We start from the raw sequence: 23,965 nt of genomic DNA on the forward strand, positions 1-23,965 counted from the left end.
CAATGTTGCTACTTTTTCGTATACTGTGATTATGTATAACTGGGTGTATTCACCTCCAAAAACAGACACAATAAAATTAGAAGCATTAATTTCTTATTCAAGTATTAATATCCCTTTAACAAGAAAAAGGTCACACCTTGATGGAACCGTTAGATTTAGACCTTCACTCAGGAACCATGGTATGTCAGAAGGGGGGACAACAGGTTCTGCCCTACAAGAGAAGAAAAGGTCACACCGTGATGGAACCGTTAGATTTAGACCTTCACTCAGGAACCATGGTATGTCAGAGGGGGGACAACAGGTTCTGCCCCACAAGAGAAGAAAAGGTCACACCGTGATGGAACCGTTAGATTTAGACCTTCACTCAGGAACCATGGTATGTCAGAGGGGGGACAACAGGTTCTGCCCCACAAGAGAAGAAAAGGTCACACCGTGATGGAACCGTTAGATTTAGACCTTCACTCAGGAACCATGGTATGTCAGAGGGGGGACAACAGGTTCTGCCCTTCTGGCAGCACACTCAACAAAGCAAAGATTGAAACCTAGGTTCATGTCAAAATATCACCCATACACCACGCTGAGTGTTGTTTAAGTCATACCGTTTCACCAGATACGTAAACCCTTTGGACGTTGTAAGAATAAAACACGTCACTATTTAAATACTTTTGGAATGCTGTGCAAATATGTACTTTTTTTGTATCCCCAAGAGGGATTATTTTCAACATTTCTCAAACATTTGGACTCGATAGTACAGAAAACAAGGAACGTTGTTCTACAAGATTGCGGGATACCGTCTTATCTTTTCTTCACATGGTCCCTTCCATAGCCTTTGCACATAGTTCTAATATTACAGATAATGCAAGCTTGTTTGGAAGTAGGAATCTATTTGCGTTGGGCTACCGCTTCAAGTGCTATCAATCTTAATAACATGAGGTTTGATGCGTGTTGCTTTGGGCGATCTTACTTCTAGGAATATATTCAGTGCTCTGACAACATATATAAATACACAGTTTCTGGACGTAGATGTTAGCTCACATGACAAACAAAGTTCCAGTTGAAACTTTATGTACTAGGTTACCATCAAGATCTTTTATGTCAAACCTATGCATAATATTTGATCCCTAGACTGTATGATAAAAGGGGTGGACTGGGCTGGCATCGTTTAGGTTGACATAATAGTGACGATGATCTGGTTGATCCTGCCAGTAATTATATGCTTGTCTCAAAGATTAAGCCATGCATGTCTTAATACAAGTGTCTATCATGACAACATATATTTAAGTATTTGGTCTCAATTAATTCACTATGACATGCCACTGTATATTCCAAGTCGTCAATAGTAATTCGCACTGATAATTATTATTGGTTTATGAACACCGTACTCTCGCTTTTAAGTTTCACCAAAGGGATAGATCACCTCGGCTTGACTCGCACATTAAGCTGACACTTGATATAACGTTAAATCTGTTCTGCTTTAACGCATTCAGTCACTTTATTGGTATAATCGCATCCTCATAGAGGAGTGCCATGAACTCACTCACTCACTCATTTACTTAATATGCTAATAAAAGCGCCAAAATGCTTTCCATAATCATAATAATAAAATATATGTCAATAATGATACGAAATCTCTAATGAGCCCATTGCAGGATTCCGGCTATATCATTAGCATGGATTTATGAATCACAATCAAGTCGGGATGATACTGGGTGGTTGTGACGTGGTACTACTGTACCTCGACATGATACTGATCCTGGGCACATGTACAGATGGGTACCCGGTAGATGGGGGATATGAAAATAATGAAAAGCTACAAGGCATATAGAAACAGGTCTCCGAGGTGCACTCGTACGTTCAACTACCCCCTCGTGCATGACTACAACAACTACCCCCTCGTGCATGACTACGACAACTACCCCCTCGTGCATGACTACAACAACTACCCCCTCGTGCATGACTACGACAACTACCCCCTCGTGCATGACTACAACAACTACCCCCTCGTGCATGACTACGACAACTACCCCCTCGTGCATGACTACAAGTAACTTCGAGACACGAGTTAGCGAGAAGACGTGTGTGTACAGTTTTCACGCTGTCAGCGGCATCACTGCGACAACTACCCCCTCGTGCATGACTAAAAGTAACTTCGAGACACGAGTTAGCGAGAAGACGTGTGTACAGTTTTCACGCTGTCAGCGGCATCACTGCGACAACTACCCCCTCGTGCATGACTAAAAGTAACTTCGAGACACGAGTTAGCGAGAAGACGTGTGTACAGTTTTCACGCTGTCAGCGGCATCACTGCGACAACTACCCCCTCGTGCATGACTAAAAGTAACTTCGAGACACGAGTTAGCGAGAAGACGTGTGTACAGTTTTCACGCTGTCGGCAGCATCACTACGACAATGTCACGCTTCGGTGAACGTTGATTATTGGTGAGACATTCTTGTACCAGAGATGCTTGCTTGTAGGGGAACAGGTGCCTGCTGAAATGGTTTAATGTTTCAGCATTTGTATTTTTAGCACGGAGGTAGTGTTCAGTGTTTGGGGATACCATTGTACGTGCAGATATTATTGTATTTTAAGACTGAACCGTTCTCAAACGAGAGAATGACTTCGGAATGCCGGAATGACAAACTAATTAATATGGAAATTTAATTGTATATTTCTTAGTTTATCTCAATGTTATCAAATAGACGTAGAACAAAAAATATTGACTGTATGTATTGTTGTACTGGCAACATATGTCGATTTTCAACAATAAACAGCGTTAACGACATAACTATAACAGCCTCCGTGGCCTAGTGGATAGAGCTCAACCCGGAGAGGAGAAGGTCGTTGTTCAAACCCCAGCCGCGTCATATCAAAATATGTTAAAATATGGTTCTTGTTGTTACCCTACCTGGTGCTCGGCAAACAAGGACTGGTCAGCTCGGAGTCAGTATACTGTGTCTGTGTGGGGTATTTATGTTAAACTGCGGCATGGTATCTCAGTGGGTAGCACTATCAAACCGGCATTAGTCCGGACTAGTACAAGCACGCACGCACGGTCGCACACACGCACGAATAAACGAAACCACACAGACACACACACTCACACAAACAAACACACACGTATATAAGTGCAGTAATCTTGAACCCAACATTTTTTCACCTCACACTACAACATAGTGCTGAATGGAAGAAAAGGCTTATTATCGAACTAGCATTGCGTACACCAGTTGTCGACGGCTCATTTACCCAAATGGAAAGTAATCAGATATCATGCACAGAATAGTTTAGGAAACTCCAGGAACATAAACAAAGGAGGCAGTGTTACTGCATATAATCCCACCAGCGTCGCGTAGGAATATGCTTTTCGTTATGTTGTCTTAAAAGGCATTTGTTCCTCCGCCATACTATTGAGTTCCTATATAAATGCATCAATTAGCGATGCCATCTTCATTGTCGGTACATGTCGTGTTTTCCCTGGCGCAGTAATTTGTTGTGACAGTCAGTCCGCGCTTCTGCACGAGTTATGCAGGATATGCTAAACAATTTGCCCGATTCAGTTCCGCAGTAAATCCCATGATCTTCCGGTATAGTCCCGCAGCAAGAACAACACATGTTAATGCTGAAGAGCTTTGTTTGACACGGAACGTGGGAAGTAAGTACTTTCTTAGGTTCTTAGGAGAGGCTGCAAGTGGTACGGAAGACTGTTTGGTCATATGTTCCAATTACTTTTGACATTACAAAATAAAGACAGAATCCGAGTCTCGTAAAGCTTTCTTTATTTGACGTATCCAATTGGCTTTACAATGCTTTTGGATTGATTGCATAATAACAGGCAGCCAGTCCATCACAAGACCTACACTATTTCAAAATAAGTTGATTTCACTGACAAACAGGGGTGTATTTAAATCCTGCGTAGTGTCCTCCTTGCACTGAATATATCGGCTAATGTTTTTTTATCTTCAGTTTGACGTTAATAAGATGAGAATAGGACAACGTATTGACTTTATCTCACGTTTCACATTTCACAGGCATCTGTAATTACATAAATATCTATTTTATCATTTTTGTGTGTCGACGTTTGGCATATGAATGTTAGTATGGCATGGCATGATTCATATATTCCAGGTTACATCCACAAATTGTTTTGCCTATTGATTTTATTGTATATTTCAAATGGCAGGACATTCACCCCAATCCCTCACTCATAGATATGAGGGACGGTGCGCTGGCCTTGAGGGACATTCACCCCAATCCCTCACTCATAGATATGAGGGACGGTGAGCTGGCCTTGAGGGACATTCACCCCAATCCCTCACTCATAGATATGAGGGACGGTGCGCTGGCCTTGAGGGACATTCACCCCAATCCCTCACTCATAGATATGAGGGACGGTGAGCTGGCCTTGAGGGACATTCACCCCAATCCCTCACTCATAGATATGAGGGACGGTGCGCTGGCCTTGAGGGACATTCACCCCAATCCCTCACTCATAGATATGAGGGACGGTGCGCTGGCCTTGAGGGACATTCACCCCAATCCCTCACTCGTAGATATGAGGGACGGTGCGCTGGCCTTGAGGGACATTCACCCCAATCCCTCACTCGTAGATATGAGGGACGGTGCGCTGGCCTTGAGGGACATTCACCCCAATCCCTCACTCGTAGATATGAGGGACGGTGAGCTGACCTTGAGGGACAGAGTGTTCACCATCCATCCCGAAGAAATGGATAAGCCCCCACACAGGTGCATGCAGACTAACACATAGTCTGTGATATATTTTATGACACAACACACTCCTTAGCAACCAAATCTGTGCACCAACGTAACAACGTAACATTGTAGTTGCAGCTTTATCTCGAAAAGTCTAGGACCCGGTTCAAATCCCTTGGTGCTCCCCACCGTGATACGGCTGGCATTTTGCTAAAGGTTTCGTGTAACCCTCACTTGTGTCTGATGGGATGACAATACTACTCCTCCTTTTAATGATGACGATGACGACGATGATTACGCCGACGATGATGACGCCGATGATGATGATGATGATGATGATGGTGCTATGACGACGACGATTACGGTGACGAAGACGACGATGCTGCTGCTGCCGATGCCGATGATGATGATGATAATGACGACTACGATAGCGACGAAGCCGACGATCCTGCTGCTGCTGCTGATGATGATGATGATGATGACGATCTCGAGAAAGTGATATATCGAGACAACAGAGCTCAAGTTCACGAAACAAATTACGGAATTACTAAAACCCTGCGATAACTGTGATGAGCTGTTCGCATTGATTCAAATATATCTCAATTAATTCTTCCAATTTCAATCTATTTACCAATTTCTTTGTGTTTGTTTTAATTCACTAAACAACGACTCAATTAAACGTTTTTCTGACTTGATAAATATTTCACCGAGAAAGTAATAATTGAAAATTGAATTTTTTGGGTGCGTAGGATTTAATGTAAATAGACTGTGGCTCCCAAGCAAACATGTGACACCTACATTCTTTTAAGTTTGAGAAATGGCAGTATGAATCAGAATTCGTGTAAACTGCACATCAATTCGAACACTCAAACAGAGGGACATAAAAGAAGACTGGCTAAGTAGCGTTCTCTAGGGCATAAACACACTTCCGAGTGCCTCATGGCGTTTTCATTAATCACTCCATTCACCAACACGGGAGAGACGTGTTTATCATGGTTTAGATGCAAATCCTATAATTTTACCGTTGACTTTTGACGATGCATGGCAGCACCAGAGACGAATCAGTCTCGATAATCTCAATACACAGATTCCATTTTGCGTAAGAGGTAAAACAGCGGTAAGAATTAAATGAATGGATCACTGAAAATCAGCGATGACACCAGGTGTTTGTGAAAACTGCCACCATGCCCTGCCTGCCGGTAACACCCTCCACCCACACAATGTAAAGCACAATGTAAGTGTTTGTTTGTTTGCTAAGAATTAATCAGTTGATTCAGTTTTCAGTAATCCGAATTTATTGGGTATTCTAATATTTATTAATTTTACCTGGTCCAGGATTTCAATCCCGTACATAGATACCAACACGATGTACTGGAGGCTAACGTATATCTTGACATGGGCACGGTTATCTGAGACACCGAAGTTCACGATACAAGTGCTTCCTGGCACATTTGTATAGTAAAGTCCATTTAAGATGTGCCAACATGTCACTCACTTGTATACTCATGGCGTTACGTTGTTATTGCCACGCCCAGTGGACCTGTGTGCACTCCATTTCCATTCTCAACACCCTAGGGAGTATACAACCCAAGGCGCTACAAGGGTCACAGTCATATTACCATCTTGTCCTATGTGACGGTAGTAGTAGTGGTAAAAGGAGAACTTGAAGAAGCAATGTAAGTAGTAGCAGTAGTAGTAGAAGTAGTAGTGTAGAAGTAGTGGTAGTAGTAGAAGTAGTGGTAGTAGTAGAAGTAGTGGTAGTAGTAGAAGTAGTAGTGTAGAAGTAGTGGTAGCATCAGTAGTAGCAGTAGAAGCGGTAGCAGTAGCAGAAGCAATAGTAGTAGCATCAGTAGTAACAGAAATAGTTACAGTTGTAGAAGTAGTATAGGAGTAGTAGTACTAGTAGTGGTAGTAGTAGTAGTAGTAGTAGTAGTAGTAGTAACAGCAGTGGTAGCGGTAGTAGAAGTAGCAATAGTAGAAGCAGCAGTAGCGGTGGTAGTAGCAGTAGCAATAGTAGTAGCATCTGAAGTAACAGAAGTAGTAACATTTGTAGAAGTAGTACCAGTAGTCGTAGTACTAGTAGTAGCAGAGGTAGCTGTGGCAGTAGTATAGGATGTTGATCAGTGCTACACATATAGTGTCTGTTTAGTATTCCGAGCCTGCGCGGCTGATGAAGACATATACCGTCCATGTACGTGTTAATGAACCATATATTTGCATCTCTGAGGTACGTACGATTGTTAAATGATATGGAAGCTCATGGCGTTAAACATTCACATACATAGTGGGAATGCGTGGCGATCCGCTTTAGACCTCAGTTCGATTTTCCACATGGGTACAACGTGTGCCCATTCCTGGTGGCCTCCACCATGTTCAAGTTAAAAGTGGCGTAAAACAATATTCACTCACTCATTTACATTTACGACCGCATCCGTAGTTTAGTAGATGGAGTGTCTGCCCGGGGAGCGGAGGCTCCTTGGTTCGATACCTGGCCACGTCATACCTAAAGACGCCAAAATATGGTACCCTGTCTGGCAATGAGGGGCAAAACAAGAACTGGTTGGATCGGAGTCAGTATACTGTGTCTGATTGGGTTATTTGTGTTAAACTGTGGCATGGTATCTCGTGGGCTAGTATTGGGCTAACTGGCATTACAAGCAGCCATATACACATCCACACACGCTTGCATTCACGTCGCTGTATATAAGCACATTAAACGTAGTGGGGTAGCCTAGTGGTTAAAGCGTTCGCTCGTCACACCAAAGACCCGGGTTCGATTCCCTAAATGGGTACAATGTGTGAAGCCCATTTCGGGTATCCCCACCGAGATATTGCAGGAATGTTGTTAAAAGCGGCGTAAAACCATACTCACTCACTCACTCCCATGACAAATACACGCGCACTAAGGGTAAATGTGTAGAATTTACGGCATATCTAAATATTCGGTTCATGTTTACAAATTAAAGGGACAAAACGGTTTCCATAACCAAGCAGAGTCCATTGTACGATTCCGACTAAATCATAAGCATGTGTTTATGTGTCACTCTCAAACAACAACCCGCCATATCTTGAGACGGGTTTACAGCCTCCCTGTATTACCATAGTCTATGTCATGTAAGGTATCACAGCAATCTATCATTCCCTCTTTGTTGTTCATGGCTCTGGATTCACAGTACCTGTACACAAACCAAAACAACCGTTATCTTACGTATGTTAAGACCACACGAACAGGGAACCGTCAGATCAAACCACCTGTTTCACGTCCTGGCGTCAAGGTGATTGACAGATGACCTTTGGGGTGGTCTATTTCTCACACTTGATAACATAATCCCCCGGGGCTTTGAGAGAGTCCTTCAGACTGGAAACCTATATTACTTGCTCTGTTGGTGTTACAACTACTACAACTACTTCTACCTCTCCGTCTACGTCACCATCCAGAAACCTAGATTCAAGAGTCACCTTTGACAAACCATTACTCAAAACGACAATTACTTGGGGTTAATAGACAACAAGGTAATGACGCATCGGTCATTGACGTGGTATATGTACCGTTATGTCTTCAAGGTAAACATTCGACCTTGCTGTTTTGGTTTGGTCATTTGATACACAGAGCGTAGAACATATACATCAACGCCCATTGTCTACCTACTGTGACAATAATTGATCGAGTAGCTCACATTCGGAGCACCATGTCCTACACTTCATGAACTCAAAAATGCAAACTTCGCATCAATATGCCAATAACACTGACAGATGACATCTCGGCTCGATTCTTAACATCCACAGTTATTTTTTGTGAGAAGTGCAGATATATATCGGCTTGATTCTAACATCCACAGTTTTTTGTGAGCAAAGTAGATATATATCGGCTCGATGCTAATATACACAGTTTTGTGTGAGCAGTGCACATATATATCGGCTCCATTTTAACATCCACAGTTCATCGTTGTGTTTTGTTTTAAATTTCATATACAGGGCCTCTTAGGTCCTTTAAACTCAAAGATCTTATTGTCTGAAAGTCCATCCTTACTCTCGAAAGAACCCGAGTGAGCTGAAATGCGCATGACTCCGACACAGCAGGGATGCTGGTTGTATTGTTATAATTTCAACTCCACATCACTGTGATGTTTATAACTTGAGACTGTGTGAGACTTCCACATAACCGTTGTAGCATGTACAATTATCAACAATATCATCCTAGATATAGCCCTATATCACAAAGGTAACGCGTGAACAAGCCAGCAAAGCGTAACTGATCAAACCGCCTTGAGTATGTGTCCTCTGTGTGTGTGTAGGGGGGAGCGAGGGTGGGTGTCACCGAACCACAGACATGTGCTGGGTTCGTTTCATTGTCACTGGTGGAAGCCGGGTGGCCCTGTTGTCTAAGGTGCCGTAATTCACTGTACCGAGTTGCCCCTCTGTCCTATGAATCCTATGAATCCTATGAATCCTGGCTTCTCCCTTACTGAGAGTCTTGGTTTGGTCGCATCACACCAGTGTGGGTTTCTCTGAAGTGTAAACGTCAAAGACCTGTGTCACTTCCAGCTTTCCTCCCACATTAGGCTGAAACTCCGTGACATGACTGACATACTGTACAAAGCGGCATTAAACTACATGTGAGTTTGAATAATTATCAAATCAAGAATGATCATTATCAAACTGGGTAACTTCTTCTGAAACAAAGCTATACTGTTCGCTGTCAATGCTTTGTTCAACAAGATGGACATCCCCTGGCAACAACCTGGTGCAAAAACAATTACAGGTCCATCACACTGACAACAAACAATGCCGGTAGGATCAAGCCATCCCGCCGATGACAGTGATAGCCTCCCCGCTCTGCTCTCGAGCCTGTACACGATCCTCCTGTTCTAAAGACCTTCAAACCACCAGAGCCTTATCAAGAGAAGATCAAGAGCGCCACTTGAAGGTTCAGATATTTCAAACAGCAGAGCGGACGCGCCTGGGGAAAGATGAGGATGAGAGAAGATGCGCGGGCAGCCGGAAGCAAGAAGCACACCTTGAAGGGAAAGGACTTCCTGTTGTAATGTAAAGCTGTCTAAAGGAAGGTTTACATCTGGGCTGATTAATTATCTGCTTGCTATCAGATTCTGTGTGTGTGTTATTATAGACCGTTGATTGTTTCCTCTCCACATAGACGTTAAGTTTTCGCGAGGCGATGGGCAGTTAACGGGAAGTGATAGCTTTACTCTAGGGTTATTTGAAACAGTTGATATAATCGTTTGACATATTTGTGAAGGAGAGAATCTGCCTTCCCCTCCTTTATTAAATCTTCCAAGTCGAATTAATCATTGCGAAACATGGGTTTGCACTTATGATGTCAGTGTATGTGTAGCTGTACATGTGCAAGCATAACTGATTCCATTTCATAGTGACACGATGACGTCATGCATTCCTGGTGTACCCTTGTCCTGTGGAAAAGCTGGATTTTATTTAACGAATATCAATTTGAGATAACAGGCTACATTGGACGTGTATGTAGGACTGATCACGACATTGGACGTGTATGTAGAACTGATCACGACATTGGATGTGTATGAAGAACTTATCACGACATTGGATGTGTATGTAGGACTGATCACGACATTTGACGTGTATGTAGAACTGATCACGACATTGGACGTGTATGTAGGACTGATCACGACATTGGACGTGTATGTAGGACTGATCACGACAATGGACGTGTATGTAGAACTGATCACGACATTGGATGTGTATGAAGAACTTATCACGACATTGGATGTGTATGTAGGACTGATCACGACATTGGACGTGTATGTAGAACTGATCACGACATTGGATGTGTATGAAGAACTTATCACGACATTGGATGTGTATGTAGGACTGATCACGACATTTGACGTGTATGTAGAACTGATCACGACATTGGACGTGTATGTAGGACTGATCACGACATTGGACGTGTATGTAGGACTGATCACGACAATGGACGTGTATGTTGGACTGATCACGACATTGGACGTGTATGTAGGACTGATCACGACATTGGACGTGTATGTAGGACTGATCATGACATTGGACGTGTATGTAGGACTGATCACGAAAATAGACGTGTATGTAGGACTGATCACGACATTGGACGTGTATGTAGAACTGATCACGACATTGGATGTGTATGAAGAACTTATCACGACATTGGATGTGTATGTAGGACTGATCACGACATTTGACGTGTATGTAGAACTGATCACGACATTGGACGTGTATGTAGGACTGATCACGACATTGGACGTGTATCTGGGACTGATCACGACATTGGACGTGTATGTAGGACTGATCACGACATTGGACGAGTATCTGGGACTGATCACGACATTGGATGTGTATGTAGGACTGATCACGACATTGGACGTGTATGTAGGACTGATCACGACATTGGACGTGTATGTAGGACTGATCATGTCATTGGACGTGTATGTAGAACTGATCACGACATTGGACGTGTATGTAGAACTGATCACGACATTGGATGTGTATGTAGAACTGATCACGACATTGGACGTGTATGTAGGACTGATCACGACATTGGACGTGTATGTAGAACTGATCACGACATTGGACGTGTATGTAGGACTTATCACGACATTGGACGAGTATCTGGGACTGATCACGACATTGGATGTGTATGTAGACTGATCACGACATTGGACGTGTCTGTAGGACTGATCACGACATTGGACGTGTATGTAGGACTGATCACGACATTGGACGTGTATGTAGAACTGATCACGACATTGGACGTGTATGTAGAACTGATCACGACATTGGATGTGTATGTAGAACTGATCACGACATTGGACGTGTATGTAGGACTGATCACGACATTGGACGTGTATCTGGGACTGATCACAACATTGGACGTGTATGTAGGACTTATCACGACATTGGACGAGTATCTGGGACTGATCACGACATTGGATGTGTATGTAGACTGATCACGACATTGGATGTGTATGAAGAACTGATCACGACATTGGATGTGTATGTAGGACTGATCACGACATTGGACGTGTATGTAGAACTGATCAGGACATTGGACGTGTATGTAGGACTGATCACGACATTGGACGTGTATGTAGGACTGATCACGACTTTGTCCCTTGTATTTTAGAAAATCAAATGGGATCAGAGTCTTGCTATGCTTACATTGTAACACCCTCAAAATACGTTATTGACACATTTCATCGTGAAACTTCTTCATTCGTTGCAGAAAATGCTCGCCAATCACATAAACACTTCTGATATAATACCTTCTGTATCTCGCTTCAAGTGGAAGTTCTAGAAGACGAATCTAACCCCGACTCTTGTTTGATTTATTTAACGTGAGTGAATATATGAAACATGTACATATTAGATCACGTTTAAAGAGAGAGCATCGAGTGTGTGGTCCAGGCATCCCATCCACGTGACTCAAATACCTTTACGTTTCATCATCGGAGACACTTAAAAGTCGTCCTACTGCGCACGCGCCAGCACGTGCAGATGGCAGGGGTAAGTACCTCCTTACGGCCTCCTTACAACATTTCGCTGTAAATAACCCGGGAATGTCCTCAGACTACGCCAAGGTGCATCCTCCTCCCAGTTCTCTTCCAATTTCTATTACTTAAGTCCTCATGAAAAACACCACGATCAATTTCTCAGTGTCACAACACACAGTCAACATGTTTTCTAACTTAGAAACATCAATTTGTATTATAGTTACATCATGTCTACTTTAAACATCAAATTGCTCTTTGTATGCTTGGCAACAGGTTTAAAGAGAGTTCAACAGAGGATAGGGTGTAATGGTCTTCAGAACTCCGTTAAAAGAGTAAGAGGGGACGTTTCAGTTTAAAATCTTTCTTGGTTGTTGTTGAAAGGAAAGGGAAAATATTCATCTGAGAATGTTGTATGTGTCTCACGTCACGTTTCATTTTCTTATTTTATTCTAGTTTTCACTTTAATGTCCCATATGGCCTCAGTGGATACTCCATCTTCCTTCCTCTGGCATCAGGGTGAAGTACCATCAGTTTGGATGAGAGCTGTATTGGTACACCTGTGTTCATATAATTTAGAAATAATTTCACAAGAAGGCTAATCACAAATTTCATTTCAATTATATTAAATTGTTATTGACATACTTGAAGCTATTCAAGGGTTGCTTATTTTCTGGATGTGAATCGTTCAATTATGTAGGTATCATTTTGTTTCAGATGCCACCATATTGCATTGCAAATATACAACATTGAATACAATCTACCTTTCAAACATTCGTTTTTTAATTTGGATTGGAAAATATATCTTTATCAAGAACATTATTCAAACTCCCGACTATTTCAAGTCTCGACTCCAACCTCTCAACTTACTGTATACACTCACGTTTGTTTGACTTAACAGCAATCAGAATATTTAGATTGGTGAATACATTCTGTCTGAACTGTTCATTTTAGCTTTAAACAGCACTACTACTTCCGTTTACATATATAAAGTATTTAGATACTGCTTCCTTTGAATCACTAGTTGAGATACAAGTATTAAGAGCCCTGTTAGTGATGTTTCAAATAAGCCAGTACACCTTTGTATGTCAAACATTTGAAACCGCTCTGTCCCTACCGCCATTGGACACATGTCATCGAAACACAAGGACTACAGTATAGAAATCGATGGTGTTACAAATACGTACATCACTCCACGTGACTTATAGGGTACAGAGGGGCGAACTCCTCCCCATCTCCCATTGCCCTCAGCTGACCGGACACATTAGCTATTGACCGTACTGACCAGTTGACTCACTTCCATCTACCGTCCTGGGTACAGTAACTGTTCCTCTTTACGGGGCTTACCAAGAACAAGGGGCATTGTGAAACTGAAATGAAAAGGTTGAATCTGATTGGACAAGATCACGGATATCTTTCTGACTTTTCACTGCTTATAAATACTTTTGTTGATACACTTTTTCTCCCAATCCAAATTGGCTTGCCGAAATAATTACCGCATTAATTATAGTGTTTGAACACACAAAACACAGATGCCGTCATGAATTGTGTCATGACGTCACATCATTCCAGCGAGAAAGAGAGACAGCACTACGTACAGTTACTGATACCCTTCGTATTTTACAATGTCGGTAAACATGCGTTTTCAGATTTGAGGGTGATATTGATTATTCGAACGCCGTCGGTTCCTGGTGATTTTTTCTGAATACTCAACAACACTTGCAAATCTGAACACACACAATGTTTATCTCAGAGCATCAAGTATGCAGGGGCCATATACTTTAAGTTTGAAGACATCAGGGTTCAATGTTTGGTTAACTACGGGAAATGAAACCCCAAACCCAATATGAATTTAGGCAGCGTGTAAACTGAATAATATTAACAAATAAGAAGACAAATACATAAAGAATAAAGTAAAATTCGAAATTTAATATTTTTTCCATGAAGAGGTACAACCTTGGACAAGTTCCAGATCGCGGTATAGCTTCACCGGAATATGAAAGGATAGGGCCGTGGAGTGAGTGAGTGAGTGAGTGAGGGTGGTTTTAGCTGTTTTATCATTATACCAACAATACCAAGGCAGACATCGGGAATGGGCTTCACAGAGTGTACCTCTCTACGACCGTGGAGCAGGACCCAGCCCAAGTTGAAAATTGACGTTTCAAATCCGTTACCTCCGGCTCCGATTGGCTATATTTATACGACCTCACGCAGATTTCTCCTTGTGTTTTGATACCATATGTTCATAATAACAGTGACTAAATAGGTAGTCACTGGTTGTACTTTGACCATAATCCCTCTTTTACATGTAACGTCATTAACTTATATCGTCATGAAAATAGATTTGGCACAGATTTCGAATACCAGAATGTATTATGTTAAAATGTGTTTTTCTGGACATTAGGAGAATATTTTTATGGTGTTTATTAAGACCCTGCAGCAAGGTTGGAAAGATATAATATTTACTTGTTGACATAATATCACCATTAAGGAGATTCTAGTGAACATATAATTGACTATAATTGCCTTACAGTTATTTTAAATTATTTTAAAGAAACGGTGTTCACAGCAGTCTATAGCCTGTATATATAATACTGACATTACTTCAAAAGATACATTTAACACATTTAAACTTAAACAGATAGAAGACAACGTTAACACGATTTATTCATCCTGTATATATATTTATATACTATATATATTTATAATATGACAAGATTGTTTATTTCAACATTTACGGTAATACGGACCTATAAATCCAAACACGGTATTAACAAACCTGGTGAAGAAGAAACGCAACATTACCTACAGCATCTTCAACACAGCGGGAGACTTTCCTATCTCAGTTGGAAGAGTTCCCTCCGGGCATGCGCATTATATAGCGGAACAAGAGAGAGCCGTGGTGTAGTGATTCGTGTAATAAGCTTTTGTTGCATGGCGGCTGTCGCTATTGACTGGCACAGAGCCCCTACAGTAATCCTCTCTTCACATCCAGAGCAGGGAGACACTTTAACTGGGTGGAGAAATTAATGCGTTTCAGTTCACGTGTTTGCTTTTTCCAATTTATTAATGCGAAATAAGTCAAAGCAAACAAGTCCTGATTCACAGTATGGATGACAAAATAGACACTGTATTGATTGTTGCGTTCTTTGTCTGGGGACAGGTAGAAACCTTTTTCATAGAGTAAAAGGCCGCTGTCCTCTGTCAACTTGTGAAATATTACCTGGCGTCTAGGTCAGGTGAATTCCTTCGCTGTATATCCACTACGTATTCTCGTTAATCAATGGAGCCTTAATTGTCATCACGTTGTGACGGCTCACAGGGTGAGAGTTAATGTCATTATATATTTTATAACGATCTTTATTCCCGAGCGCTACGGGGGGATTGCATGTCAAGGGAATCTGGGTGCTCTGGCGCATCTATCTGTCGCCACAACGTTAAGGCATAATCAGAAGACAGCCCACGTGCTTGTATTTGTTTAATGTATTGATGTGCTTAAATGTGCATTATACTTTGGTGGTTTAGTATAGGTCGGTCGAAAGTTATGTGCGTATGTGAGGCTGCCAACCCGCTTTTGGCACGTGGGATTCGGGTATCTATTTAGTGAGTATTCGGGACTCAGCAGTGTTGTAAGCGGGATGCAAAGACAATAACATTTGAAAACAAATAACGATGAACGTAAACATTTCCTTTATAATTAAGCATATCTTTTCGATATTTGTTTTCATTTATTTAACTTCCAGTAGCACCCTATTCTCAATGCTTTGAGATTTTTCTGAAGTTATATTCGGGATATTGGGGTGAGCTATTAAAAGGTATTCAGGATTCAGGGGAGGAGGGGGTTGGTACCCTCACTTGTCGTCTTTCTCCAGTGTGAGGCATGTGTCGACTTTCTACTGTGTCATGCATGTGTCGACTTTCTATTGTGTCATGCATGTGTCGACTTTCTACAGTGTCATGCATGTGTCGACTTTCTACAGTGTCATGCATGTGTCGACTTTCTACTGTGTCATGCATGTGTCGACTTTCTACTGTGTCATGCATGTGTCGACTTTCTACTGTGTCATGCATGTGTCGACTTTCTACAGTGTAATGCATGTGTCGACTTTCTACTGTGTCATGCATGTGTCGACTTTCTACTGTGTCATGCATGTGTCGACTTTCTACAGTGTCATGCATGTGTCGACTTTCTACAGTGTCATGCATGTGTCGACTTTCTACTGTGTCATGCATGTGTCGACTTTCTACAGTGTCATGCATGTGTCGACTTTCTACAGTGTCATGCATGTGTCGACTTTCTACAGTGTCATGCATGTGTCAACTTTCTACTGTGTCATGCATGTGTCGACTTTCTACAGTGTCATGCATGTGTCGACTTTCTACAGTGTCATGCATGTGTCAACTTTCTACAGTGTCATGCATGTGTCGACTTTCTACAGTGTCATGCATGTGTCAACTTTCTACTGTGTCATGCATGTGTCGACTTTCTACAGTGTCATGCATGTGTCGACTTTCTACAGTGTCATGCATGTGTCAACTTTCTACTGTGTCATGCATGTGTCGACTTTCTACAGTGTCATGCATGTCTATTTTCTACAGGGTCACTGTATGTAATCCATTATTAATTACTTGCTTATAGTAGACGATTTGACGAGTAGAATAAAATAATATTCCATATTAAGTTTATGTCGTCAGGTTATAGAACACTGTTTAACGCCAAAATCCCTTGGGCGTTATAATGATAAACCACAATGAGCTTGAAAATGATAGATACCGATCGATATTTGAATAATTTTGTAGACTGCACAAATTGGCAATAATGCTACAGTTACTAACGTCATTTGTCATTGTGACAGTCTGGACCAAGAGAAGAGCAACCCACCCCTCTGATCACGCATTCTATACTGACATTAGAGAGATCAAATTACAATAGCTACCAGATATGCAAAGACACATTATGAGGTGTGAGCGACATGCATTCATACGACATGTTATTAATAGTGCACGTTTATTATCAAATAAAAACGCGAGAACCTTAGGGTTATTCAAACACGAATATTTGTATGTATGGAAGTGTATTAGTGACACAGTATAATCTACGTAGATGTAAGTCTCATCTACGTAGAGGAAAGTAGTATCTTCGTAGATGTAAGTCTCATCTACGTAGAGGAAAGTAGTATCTTTGTAGATGATAACAAAATGACTGTGGCACTAATACGCTTCCATAGAAAAGCCGAAACTGCAGTGACAGAATAGAGTGCTTAGAATGTGTGATGCGTGACTCGTCTGTTTCGCGAACACCCGGTGTCAATGTTTTAGCATCACAATGGTTATAATGTGCAGGTATTTGAATCTGTATTGCGGAGTGAGCCTTGTGGTCAAAGTATGGGTTGGTGTCCCCCGTCAGGATATTGCCGGGAAATGTCAAATGCGGCGTAAAACGCTACTCACCTTCTCATAATGTGGAGTACTGGTGATTAGCTGGGTTAAAACACACTTTTACATTCCTCAAGCAATACAACATCCCCATGGCTTCAGACATCTCAGCAAACAAAACAACACATGGGTACAACGTTGTCACATCGTTTCTTGTTTGTTGTGCTGATGAATGTTAGAAAATAACATAGCCACAACATTAAATATGTGTTTTGTTATGTTGCTGCAAGGTTATGGTGGACGACATGTAACGTGACCAAAACACATCCCTGCAACATTCCCTCAATATTGCATTATCATATTCATGATACGATATGTTCATACTATTATTCATAATTGACATGACCCGTGAAGATTCGGAGTAGAATAGGTCTTTAGCAACCCATGCTTGCTGTAATAGGCGACTATGCTTGTCGTAAAAGGCGACTAACGGGATCGGGTGGTCAGGCTCGCTGACTCGGTTGATGCATGTCATCGATCCCAATGGCGTGGATTGATGCTCATGGTGTAAATCACTGGATTGTCTAATCTAGACTCAATTCTGTACACACCACCGTCATATAGCTGGAATATTGCTGAGTGCAGCTTTAAACAACAAACAAACAAAATCATAATTGACATACCAGTCAAATATTCTCATCTCTTCTTGACAAGAATCATAGTTATAAGATCGTGCAAATGTTTCTATTTAAATACTGTTGATTTAGGGACTGGTCGTTTATTATAGTTGCGACCCAGACCCTAAATAATATTCAATAATTAAATTTTTATAAAAAATCTTTTTTGAAATAGAACTTGGAAAATAGCGGCCATGAGGCAGAGCAGCTGCTGACCTCTGTTGAGATCAAACGAATTGCTTTTGTTTCTTTTTAATTAATAGATATGTTTAGGTTCGTAAAGGCATAATTTCATACTCGGGACTGGATTTAAAATCGTGTCTTCCAACCACCATCTTGAAGAGACTTGTGGTTCTTATGCAAACTTGTCGCAATGTTACTGAAATTTATGTTAGCATGGTTCGCTATCTTATCGCGGTAGTTAATTTATAATGGACCATAATGTTGAATACGTAGTAACATATTAAATATGTCATACGCAACATTTTTCTTGTTCTTCGTTCAATGTCTTGTTCTTTGTTCAATGTTTATGACACATCAGTTAGGATTCAGCCATGTTGATTTTCTTTGCCGAGTTTGGTAAACAAAGTACCTGTCATTAGCGAATCAAGGGCGGGCAACTCTATATCACTATTTTGTGGTGTGATACTTTTGGATGATGAGGGTTACATCACTTCCTGTTTTTAATCATGCAGAATCAGTATTTATACAACCTATTGTGGGTCAAGGGACATCGTCCGAACAAGTGGATTCTTTTATAACCAATTTTCGAATGTAGGTAGGGTAATGACACTTCAAAAACATTCCAGAAACTATCATAAAAACGTAAACGTGTATACTAACGGGTAGCCGAGACATAGCGACGAGTCATATATTCAATCATGCGATGAAATATCGTGCTGAGATTTGCATAAGTTAACAGTCAACAGAGGATGTGGATTACGAGATTTACCGATACCGCGATAATATAGAGAAGCGATAATATAGGGTCATACTAAACATCATAACATTCAAATATCTTTTGCTGCGATTGTACCAATGTTGCCAATCGAACCTGAGCCGTCGGCGTTACGAGCGGATGCTTTAACCACTTGACAACCCAACATCTATCTTCCTGTTCTGAATATGAACCAAAAGAAGCACTGCTCCTGTAGCACCAACAACAATGTGTGACATACACATATGTCTATCCAAACACCTGTAGCACTAACAACAATGTATGACACACACGTATGTCTATCCAAACACCTGTAGCACTAACAACAATGTATGACACACACGTATGTCTATCCAAACACCTGTAGCACTAACAACAATGTGTGACATATATATGTATGTGTATCCAAACACCTGTAGCACTAACAACAATGTGTGACATACACGTATGTGTATCCAAACACCTGTAGCACTAACAACAATGTGTGACATATATGTATGGGTATCCAAACACCTGTAGCACTAACAACAATGTATGACACACACGTATGTGTATCCAAACACCTGTAGCACTAACAACAATGTGTGACATATATATGTATGTGTATCCAAACACCTGTAGCACTAACAACAATGTGTGACATACACGTATGTGTATCCAAACACCTGTAGCACTAACAACAATGTATGACATACACGTATGTGTATCCAAACACCTGTAGCACTAACAACAATGTATGACATACACGTATGTGTATCCAAACACCTGTAGCACTAACAACAATGTATGACATACACGTATGTGTATCCAGACACCTGTAGCACTAACAAAAATGTATGACATACACGTATGTGTATCCAAACACCTGTAGCACTCACAACAATGTATGACATACACGCATGTGTATCCAAACACCTGTAGGACTAACAACAACGTGTGACATACACGTATGTGTACCCAAACACCTGTAGCACTAACAACAATGTATGACATACACGATTGTGTACCCAAATACCTGTAGCACTAACAACAATGTGTGACATACACGTATGTGTATCCAAACACCTGTAGCACTGACAACAACGTATGACATACACGTATGTGTATCCAAACACCTGTAGCACTAACAACAATGTATGACATACACGTATGTGTATCCAAACACCTGTAGCACTAACAACAATGTATGACATACACGTATGTGTAACTAAACATCTGTAGCACTAACAACAATGTATGACATACATGTATGTGTATCCAAACACCTGTAGCACTAACAACAAAGTGTGACATACACGTATGTCTATCCAAACACCATATCATAGCATCTCAAGACGTTCTACATTTAAGATTCACAGAAAGAAATTTGGCTTCCTCTGTTTCCGTTTTCTATGATGTGGATGCTGAATGTAAGTTGTCGGTTCCAAGAACCGTTCCTTTGATACTTTGAAACAGCACGCGAGTCATCGATGAAAACATTCTCTTTTGATGCATAGTGTTTGTGTGTTTTAGATTTTTTCCTGAACAGTAGTGTAGCTTTTAAGTGTTTTGTTTAAAGCGGGTCCTAAGTTCTTTTCTGTGTCTACATTAATTAAAAAATATTTTCATTTTTTTAACTCTTTTTGACAATTCAACTGGTTATTTCATCTTTAGGCACCTACATTGTGTCAATATTGATTTTATTACATGTCAATACATGTCTTTATCCATGTGTTCTTGTCAACACAACCTGGGAGGAATGGGGAATAGAACAAGTTCTCAGAAAGCCTCGCTTGTCCTCCAGTACTACAAAATGGATTGGAGGTCAGGCTCGGTGATTTGGTTGATTGGAGGTCAGGCTCGGTGATTTGGTTGATTGGAGGTCAGACTCGGTGATTTGGTTGATTGCTTGTCATTGTACCCCGGCATAGTCGGATGTTGCTCACAACATCAACCACTGGTTTGTCTCGTCCAAACACGCACATTTACAGGACGTCTTTCTATGGTTGGAATATTCCCGACTGTAGGTGTGGCGTTATACAACACTCATTAATATATGTGAATTATATCGATTCTCAACTGCCTTGGTCCGCTTAAGCAATATTACTTTATACTCCTCCATTGTAAATTATTAATTAAAGGCGACAAAACCCTTTCCATATTCATAAGAAATATCTGCCAAAAGCAGAGTCGATTGTGCCGACAATATCATAAGGGTGTGTTTATGAATCACTATCAAACAGTGATGAAACCAGGTGTTCCTAACTCACTGGTGGCCCCCGTTACAAACACATGCAAGAGCAAGTCAATAGTTCCCCTGAATAAACACTATTATGAAAAAGTAATACAAAACGTCAGTCAACAATTTCCCTAAAGAGTTTTGAATAATCAACTTGTTAGGACAAGACTGTATCCCCAATTTAGCGATTACCAAGGTTACATACATTCTAAACAATATAACCTGTGAAGGTCCGGGGCAGAATAGGTCTTCAGCAACCCATGCTTGCCGTAAAAAGCGACTATGTTTGTCCTAAGAGGTGACAAACGGGATCGGTTGGTCAGGCTCGCTGACTTCGTTGATGCATGTCATTGTATCAAAATTGTGTGGATCAATGCCCATGATGTCAATCACTGGATTGTCTGGCCCAGATTCGATTATTTACAGACCCCCTTCATATAGCTGGCATATTGCTAAGAGCGGAATCAAACAACAAACAAACAAAACATATGTTTGTTTATGTTTATATTTTTACTCGGTGCTTAAGAACCATTCATATCTTGCTTTTTAGTGTGTCAAGATGATTATTTAATGTAAAGTTGATTACAGTAGAGCTAGTGACCTACACTTCATGTGTAATTATTAAACAATGTTGATTTTGTCTGTTTCAGGACCATACTCTCTACCTGAAGACGTTTGACAAATGTCTAACAGTTGGGGAGAGCTCGTCTCTCCAAATGGCGACGTGCGATGGAAATTTGAATCAAAGATGGATGTTCGAGAAATCAAAATTTGAAAACCAACAGATAAACCGTCATTCATGAACACATTCATCATTCAGAACAGACGCCGAAATTCGCTGTGCAGAGTTGCGTCCCTTCGGCACGCCAGAAACCTATGATTGTGGGTTCGAATCCCGGTTCGCCTTGATTATGTCTTAGGTTTGTCAGCACCATACCCGTGCTCGTGGGTTTCACCGAAGTGGTAAACGTCCGAGACCTGCATCACTTCGGGCTTTCCTCCCACATTAAGCTGACACGCCGTGATATAACTGGAACACTGTTAAAAGCGGCCTTAAACCCGACTCACTCACTCACTCATTCAAAACAGCTGATCTGCAATGCCCCATAGCACATAACTCATTTCATAGTCTTCTAACATTGACGTGTATCAGTCACATCAAGCGGACACGCCGTGAAATAACTGGAACACTGTTAAAAGCGGCCTTAAACCCGACTCACTCACTCACTCACTCATTCAAAACAGCTGATCTGCAATGCCCCATAGCACATAACTCATTTCATAGTCTTCCAACATTGATGTGTATCAGTCCTGAAAATCTAACACCAAAGTATATTATATATTATAATTCTAAGTAACTACTTCCTTGGGACTAATAAAGGACTAGATTGCTACCGAATGATCTTAAACGATCTTGTGATATCGGTTACACACTTGGCGCCAACAGGCTTTTGTCCTTACTCCCCAAACTGTGGCGAATCAACCATATCTACTACTACATCTTGCTCAGAACAACAAGGTCCATCGTATAAATCACCAGAATTTTCAAATTGGAATGATCAAGGCTGTACTGCTTTAGTTTAACATAGCATGTGTCAAGGTGCAGTCTTTCTAATGTCACGCATGTGGAAAATAATTATGTTTGTAAGATACCATTATTCCACAGCATAGTTATATACCCCACAAGACTGTTTGACAAGAGTGATGACTTTCCAGTAGGCAACTAAACCTTTATGTCCAGCAATAGTGCAGGGTGTACATTTCACTACTTTTGAGGTACTATCAAGTATACTCTTTCTACGAAATAAAGAGAGTCATACGACTAAAGTTCAAAAGGCTTTTGATCAAGGTTACAACATTCAGAACCACAGTAAAGCTTTCATAAAGTTTTGTGGTCGACATGAGGTGGACGTTTTCAAATTAGACGCATCAGTGACAAAAACAAGATGTCCGATGCAATTCCCTATTTTGACCTGTACCGTGTTCCTGTGTTTATTGCCACAGCCATCTTGTAAATCAATGACAAACGTAATGTAACGTAAACGCTGTCACGGAGCTGTGCTCCAATGAACAGAGAATAAAGTAATACTAGTGGTAAAAGGTTCAGATGTTTATTAATAAAGGCTAGTTGTACTAATAAATGACAATAAAGAATCAGATAAACACAATGAGTGCTAACAGTTATCACTATTATACAACCAGATAGCTAAACAACTGTATTACAGCAATACAAGGAGTAACTAAAACAACACGAGATACCCACCAGATACCCACCAGATACCCACCAGATGGGTAGACGGGTAGATGCGTAGACAGACAATTTGACTGAACAAGGTGAGTGAGTGAGTTTGGTTTAACACCGCTTTTAACAGTATTCCAGTTATATCACGTCGTGTCAGCTTGATGTGGGAGGAAATCCCAAAGTGATGCAGGTCTCAGACATTTACCACTTCGGTGAAACCCACGAGCACCAGTATGGTGCTGACAAACCTAGAAACATAATCGGGGCGAACCGGGATTCGAACTCACAATCAT

At 41.1% G+C, this 23,965-nt stretch overlaps 1 protein-coding gene across 1 annotated transcript in view; it reads left to right on the forward strand.

Moving 5' to 3' along the window:
• Positions 1–22,364, forward strand: part of LOC125377458 — an 85,837-nt gene extending 63,473 nt beyond the window's left edge. The window contains exon 5 of the mRNA XM_048391034.1: positions 22,081–22,364. The gene's annotated coding sequence lies outside the window, so the exon portion shown is untranslated. The remainder of the gene's footprint in view (positions 1–22,080) is intronic.
• The last annotated feature ends 1,601 nt before the right edge of the window (positions 22,365–23,965 follow it).

The sequence above is a fragment of the Haliotis rufescens genome, unplaced genomic scaffold, assembly GCF_023055435.1.
Source record: "Haliotis rufescens isolate VD_foot unplaced genomic scaffold, xgHalRufe1.0.p SCAF_9, whole genome shotgun sequence".
Taxonomy (NCBI): Eukaryota; Metazoa; Mollusca; class Gastropoda; order Lepetellida; family Haliotidae; genus Haliotis; species Haliotis rufescens.